At 24.5% G+C, this 7,435-nt stretch overlaps 1 long non-coding RNA gene across 1 annotated transcript; it reads left to right on the top strand.

The window, feature by feature from the left end:
* Positions 1-3,883: 3,883 nt before the first annotated feature.
* On the top strand, positions 3,884-5,117 carry LOC122503288. The gene is made up of 2 exons (XR_006301725.1): positions 3,884-4,283; positions 4,823-5,117. It is a non-coding gene; the product is annotated as an uncharacterized LOC122503288 (long non-coding RNA).
* Positions 5,118-7,435: the final 2,318 nt, after the last annotated feature.

The raw sequence follows: 7,435 nt of genomic DNA, 5'->3' as shown, positions 1-7,435 counted from the left end.
ATGTATTGATGCGCAAAACTCCAAGGATTAATTTAAAAAAAAACAAATCAGTAATCTCCAATATTATAGAAATTGTGTAGAATTTTGTGCCAAAATGCAGCCGAAAATCGACTTTTAATCTGAAAAATGCGATTGAAAGCGTGAAGTTTCTAACAAAACAAGAGAAGATCTTATTTATATATTCATTTGCAATTTTATTTTTCCTGGAACTCGAGTCGATTTTCGTCTGCATTTTGGCATTAAAATAATTTTTTTGCCAATAAATTTATATTCTTAATTTTATTACAATTTTTATACTCACTTTTTAATTTTTCTATAGTTATTAATATAATCTTTCTACAATTTTTCTATAATTTTTCTATAGAATAATGCAATTTGTAATTGTTTTTGTTCAAAATTTTGAGATAAGCTCAAAGAACTGATAAAAAAAGCGATTTAAAATAAAGAAATGGCAATTTTTTGCTATGACACTACAATACAGTATTTCCATATATTTATACACTCGGATCTCGCATTTGAAGTCAGAATTATTCTAATGGCTCAAAATTTTGAGACACACAAGAAAATCTGTTAAGTTACAAAAATTAAAGTCAAGAAACTCTACTTTTCTTGCTAGTACACTACATTAGTATATTCTCATGTTTTTACATCTGCTTCTAAATTCAAAGTTAAAATTATTAAATTGGCTCAAAATTTTAAGTTAAATCCAAAAATGCTCAAAATTTAATATAATGCAAAAGAGTTCATTTTTTTGGTATTCGGTAGTGTATTCTCATGAATTTTATATACGCTGAATACAAATTCGAAGTTAGAATTATCAGAATGACATAAAATTTTTTAGAACTCAAACCCTGGTTACAGGTACAAGCATGCATGTTTTTGAGCACTTTTAATGAAATCCAAAATTTTGAGCCACTTTGAAAATTCTGACTTTGGAATCACAGTGAAAAAATACATGGGAATACACTAGTGTAGTGTCATAGCAAAAAATTTCCTTTATTCATATTAAATTACATTTTTATCAGTTTTTTGAGTATATCTCAAAATTTTGAGCAAATCAGTCATAAATATACTTTTGCAATGTCACATAAAAAATGTTTCATTTTCGTCATTCTAATTCGGTTTTTTGAGTCGTTTTTTGAGTTTAGCTCATAATTTTGAGCACATCTGTCAATGCTGACTTCGAATCCGGATTCAGCGGGAAAAAATACATGGAAATATGCTATTGTCATATCACAAAAATTTTTTTTAATTTTTTTGGTTCAAATTCGTGTTTTGAGTCGTTTTTTGAGTATAACTAAAAAAATAACCAATTTGAGCATTCGGACTTCAGATTCGGATTCAGCGGCCAAAAATACATGGGAATATACTACTGTAGTGTCTCGGCCACGACACTTTTTTTGTTTGTGTGCCTGTGTAATTAACAACATATAATATGGCGCAACAATTGTGGGTTCAAAAATTGAATCAGAGATTCCATTTGAATCAATTTAGGGGGTCCCAAGTGGAAATCATTACCAATGTTTACAATGTTAATGATGGACTTTTTGTCCTGCCAACGGGAGGTGGCAAATCTCTGTTTTCAATTTCCCACATATATATGGAAAATTATAATGCAGCTGATGATGTAATTGCTTTTACTAAAACAGCAATTATCATCTCTCCATTGATGTCTTTAATAGAAGATCAGGATAATTATTTACAAGAGTTGGGCTTAAGAGATGTTTAATTTAAAAAAAAAATAAATAAAAATACATTATATTTTACAATAAAAAAAATTTAAACAACATGAAAATTAATTAAAAATAAAAAAAAAAGAAAATACATTGGAACCACGATTATCTGAACGTTTAACCTAGGCAAGGCCGATTTCGAATAATCGAAAATTCTGATAATAGAGATTTTAATTTTATTATATAATTAAAGTAAAAAAATCGATAATTGAATTATATATATATTTCATTTAATTAATTTCTTAAATATACATAAGTATATATATGTAAATATATATTAATTCATAATAATATATTAATAAAACATTGAATTTTGAATTTTTAAAATATTTTTTTAACATAAAATTTTGTTATTTTCCTTTAACCACTTCACTGGCGGGGCGTTCCAAATGGCGTTCCACGCGCCGAGGCCCAGACTGGCAAAAACACCGAAATGGCGTTCCTAATAAAACTTTATTTTTAAAGAGTGTACACTACTTTTTACTACTACAAAGCAATATTTCTATAGTTTAGACATCAGGGAACAAGATTATCACAATGAAAATTTCAGTTTTTGAGATTTTCAATGTTTCTTTGAACGTTGAAATAGTCGATTTTTAACACTTTTTAACAAATGGCGTTCCACTTTTGTTATTATTAATAATTATTAAATTTTATTTATTAATTATTTATATTTATTTTTTACTTATTACATTATTATATTATAATGTTTTGTATGTAAATATATTTTTTAAATAAAAAATATGAGTTTTACTGTGTAAAAATTGAAAAAAAGTGGAACGCCATTTGGTGAAAAGTGGTAAAAATTGACTATTTCATTGTTTGAAAAAACATTGAAAATCCCAAAAACTGAAATTTTTATTGTGATAATCTTGTTCCATGATGTCTAAACTATAGAAATATTGCTTTGTATAAGTTAAAAGTAGTGTACACTCTTTAAAAATAATGTTTTATTAGGAACGCCATTTCGGTTTTTTTGACAGTCTGGGCCTCGGCGCGTGGAACGCCATTTGGAACGCCCCGCCAGTGAAGTGGTTAAAAGAAGATTATTAGGGTGGGCCAAAATAAAATTTGGATAATAGAAGTTTAAATAAAATGATTTTCTGTTCAGATAATAGAGGATTCGGATAATCGAGGTTCCATTGTATTTTCTTTTTTTTTTAAAAATAAAAAAAAATTACAACTACAATTTATTTTTAATTATCATTAATTGTTTTTTTAATAAAAAAAACAATTAAAATTTTTACAAAAATTTTCATTACAATCTTTTTTTTTATTTTTAGTTTCGCACGCTGAAATTAACGGGCGACAATCAACAATCCGACACTTTGTTAGTGAATAATTCTCTGAGGAACATCAAATCAACAGAATTGATTTTATTTTCATCACACCAGAGAAATTATCCAATAACGAAACAGTGTTGAAACAATTGCGGAAGGCACATGTCTGGAGAAAATTATCGCGTGTTATCATTAATGAATTTCACTGCATAATGGATTGGGGATGTACGTTTAGAGATTCTTATCTTAATTTAAGAAAATTGAAAAACTTGTTTCCCCAAATCCAAATTTGCGGATTTTCAGCAACAATAACACGCAATGAAATTCCCCAATTGCAAAATATATTGAGACTCGACCAAAATTGCATAGTGTAAGTTTATTTTTATTATTAATTTTTTAATTTAAAAATTAGATAAAAAAACTAATTTAATTAAAAAAAAATTTATAAAAATAATTTTTCAACATTTAAAAAAAAAATTAAAATTAAATTTTATAACGTTATCGAGATATATGGAGGCAATTTTTTTTGTAAATTTCATCAACATTCAATTAACAACAAGAATAATAAAAGGTAAAAAAAAATTTTATAAAAATAATTTTTCAACATTTTTAAAAAAAAAATAAAAAAAATTTTTTTTTCAAAAATTTGATATTAACAATGAAAATTATAAAATTGTAGTAAAATAAAAAAATTAAAAAAATTTTTTTTTTAATATTTCCAGATTATTTGCAGATTTGTTTAGGGAGAATTTAAAATATTCGCTAAACAATATCAAAAAAGAGAACCGAGGGACAGAAATAATTCGATTGATGCGAGATAGATATAATAATGAGGAATCGGGTATTATTTATTGTGGAACAATTGAAGATACCGTACTATATCGTCAATTCCTAAGAAATAATGGCTATTCGTGTGAAGTATATCATGCAAGATTGCCGACACAAGATAAGAAGACAATTTTCCTTGCTTGGAAGGAAAATCGTATTCAAGTTTTGTGCGCGACAATAGCATTAGGTATGGGTATTGATAAACCAAACACTCGATTTGTTATCAATACGACAATTTCCAATTCTTTGGCAAATTATTGTCAAGAATCGGGAAGAGTTGGTCGCGATAACATTCCGAGTGATTGCATTTTATTTTATCACTACTAGGATGTCTTCACAAAAATGAAATTATTTATTAAGGATCATACAACAACAACAACAACAGCCAATGATTATTGAGGAGGATGATAATCATATTGGAAATGAGGAGTTGCCCATAAATGTAAGTTTTAAATTTAAAATTTAAAAACAAATTTTTAAAATTAAAAAAAAAAATAAAATAAAATTTAAATATCCAACTTATATTTATATTATTATTATGTTATTATTTTTAATATTATTATTTGTTTTTGTAAATTGTTTTTTTTAATTGTTTTTAAATTGTTGTTTTATTACTTTGAAATTAATATAAAAAGATTAAATATCTATATGTTTATTTTATTAATAATTAAAATTTTCAATTTTAATATGATAATTATTATTTTTAAAGTGTGTGTGTTTGTATTTTTGTTTTTAACAAAATATTTATCAAATTATTTATTATGGGAGCGTTCACAAATTACGTAACGCTAATTTTTGAAAATTTTGACCCCTCCTCCCCCCATGTAACACACTGTTACATACATTAGCGCCATTTTTTCTGCTGTACATAACAAATAGCTAGACCCCCCTCCCCTTTATAATGTTACGTAATTTGTGAACGCTCCCTTATTAATAAAAATGTCATCATTCAATAATTATAAAATTTTAATTTTGTTTCAGATTTTTCAATTTTCAATCTTTAATTTTCCATTCCTTTTCTAATTCGTTTTTCCATTTTTTTTTCGAATAATTATGCCTCCTAAAAAAATTAAATCTTTAATAACAACTGTTAATAATGAGGAATATTTAGAATTTTTAAAATTATTCAAAAGTGAGGAGAAGAAGAAGGAAATAAAATTAAGAGACGAAGCAGAGAAGATGGAAATGAGAAAAAAATTAAAAAAGAGGATGTCAAGAAGGATGATAATGATATTTATTGTTTTGATGAAATTGAAAATGAAATAAATATGTCAGATAATTTAAAAGAAGATGAAGAAGAAGAAATTAAAATTAGAAGAGAGGAAGAAGCAGAAAAAGAAGATCATGAATTAAATAGAAAATTTAATGAGATGATGATGATAATTGATGATGATGATATTAAAATGTAATATTATTTTTGCTTATAATAATGTTATAAAAGTTTTTTTTGTTGTGTATGTGTGTTTAATATTAATTGAAGGATAGTATTGTTTTATTTTGATTATTATAAATAATAATAACAATTTTATTTTATATATATTTAAAACTTTGATGTGTGTTTCTAAAATTTTTTTTTTTGCCTTTTTAATTTGTGTTCCGCGTTTTTCTTTCTTTTTGTGCTTTGCTTTGCTTTTTGTTTAGAATATTTTCAATGTTTATATTTTTTTCAAATACACATTCATCACATATAAACAGACACATTTCATCATATTTGCGCACTGAATAGAGGGAAATTTCTCTCTCTCTCTTTCTTTCTGTCATTTTATTTTTGTTGATTGTGAAATATCATTATTTCACTATTTATTAATATTCAAGCAGTGAATGTAAGTAAAAATTTATACTATTATAATTTTTTTTTCTTTTTTGCTATTTATTAATAATAATTAATTATTATTTTTTTAATATTAATATATATATATATATATATCTGTTTTTTTATTTTTGTTTAATTGTCCAAATTTTCAAGATATAAATTTTTAAAATTTTGGACTTGTAATTGTAGACCTATATGGGCAAATCTAAAAAACATGCTCACTTCGACATAAAAAGGAAAAATTTTTTAATTTGTGAGCACTCATGCATTGTTTATATCATTTTACTCATAATTATTCAATAAATCAGAAAATATCAATGTAATTAATATTCATAAATTGATTCAAAAGTTAGACGGAAAACAAACTTTCGGGTATTCTATATCACAGTTACAAACGACCTGACTTGTGAAATATTAAACAAGAAATAAACAAAATTCAAATTATACTATTTTTTATTAATATTATAAATTTAATTAATTATCATTTATAAAAATTAACTTTAACATTTTCTGCTCAGTTATTCCATATAAGTAACAAAAAATAATCGATTCTCTCATTCTATCCCGTTTGAGGATTTTTAAATCTAGCGAAATTATTAATAAATACATGGCAACAGTAAATACTAACCAAGAAAAAAAAGTATTTTTAAATATAATAAAAATATAAAGGATAATATTAAATTACCTGAAGACAATACGGTTTCTTTACTTTTGACGTTAATGAATAGGTTACAATTGACAATTAGTATGAACTTCGTCAATTACAAAAAACATAAATGTTAGTTAATTTTAAAATCATAGCTTTGCACCAACTTTAAAATACATACATGAAAAACGACAAGATGCAATAAATCACGATTTTTATACATTCCTAATAAAAACTTTTTGAAGCATTTTACAGGTATATATAAAAATGATAAATCTATCAGTTACAAAAGAAATTATGTAGTTTTGAATTATTTTGTAAGTGTGCCTTCAAATAAGGTGTCCTTTAAATAAATATTACACTCCACCTTTCAGAATATTTTACCATTAAAGGTCAATTTATTTTAAAGGCACACGTTTTGTTAACATACCAAATTGTTAGCAATCGTTTGTCAAATACAATGTGTACTTAGAAATTTTTAAAAATTAAATGCTTCAAAAATTACATGCAAAAAAACTAAAATAATTTATTGTGGTTGAAATTAGAGTCACCCCTTATTAAATACTCACCATTTCGCTATTTTTTGTTGCACACTTTTCTCACTTAGTATATTTGAAATGAATAAATAAGAAATAATAATACACAAAATATCAGATTAATACATAAATTGCTTCAAAAGTTATTTTCAGTTCAATCTTCCATCTCCTAAAAATCACCGCCAAATTTTTGAGTTTTTCTATTATTCTCTGACTTTTAAGTCGTGTAACACATAAATTATTCAATTAACTACTCCAAACTTTTTCTAAGGCATTGAGTAGTACAACATGTATTTTATCCAGAAGGAATTAGGTTTGTTGTAGGGCATACGTACATAAAAAGCAAAGTCACATAAAAGTTGAATGTTTTTTAGATTTACCCATAAAAAAAAATAAGGAACATTAAAAAAATAAAAATAAAAAAAAATTAAAAAAAAATAAGGAAAAAAAATAAATAAAAAAAAAATAAATAAATAAATAAGAGGAAAGAGAAAAGAAAAAAAAAAATTGAAAAAAAAATTTTATTTTTTTTGATGAAACAACATTTTTTTAAATAATTAGTAATTTCATTCAAAAGTTTGAAAAATTCTCTACTAAAA

Source organism: Leptopilina heterotoma, unplaced genomic scaffold (assembly GCF_015476425.1).
Source record: "Leptopilina heterotoma isolate Lh14 unplaced genomic scaffold, ASM1547642v1 Lhet_254, whole genome shotgun sequence".
Classification (NCBI taxonomy): Eukaryota; Metazoa; Arthropoda; class Insecta; order Hymenoptera; family Figitidae; genus Leptopilina; species Leptopilina heterotoma.
The sequence above is the reverse complement of the archived record's forward strand: the minus strand, read 5'-3'. Positions and strand labels throughout refer to the sequence as shown.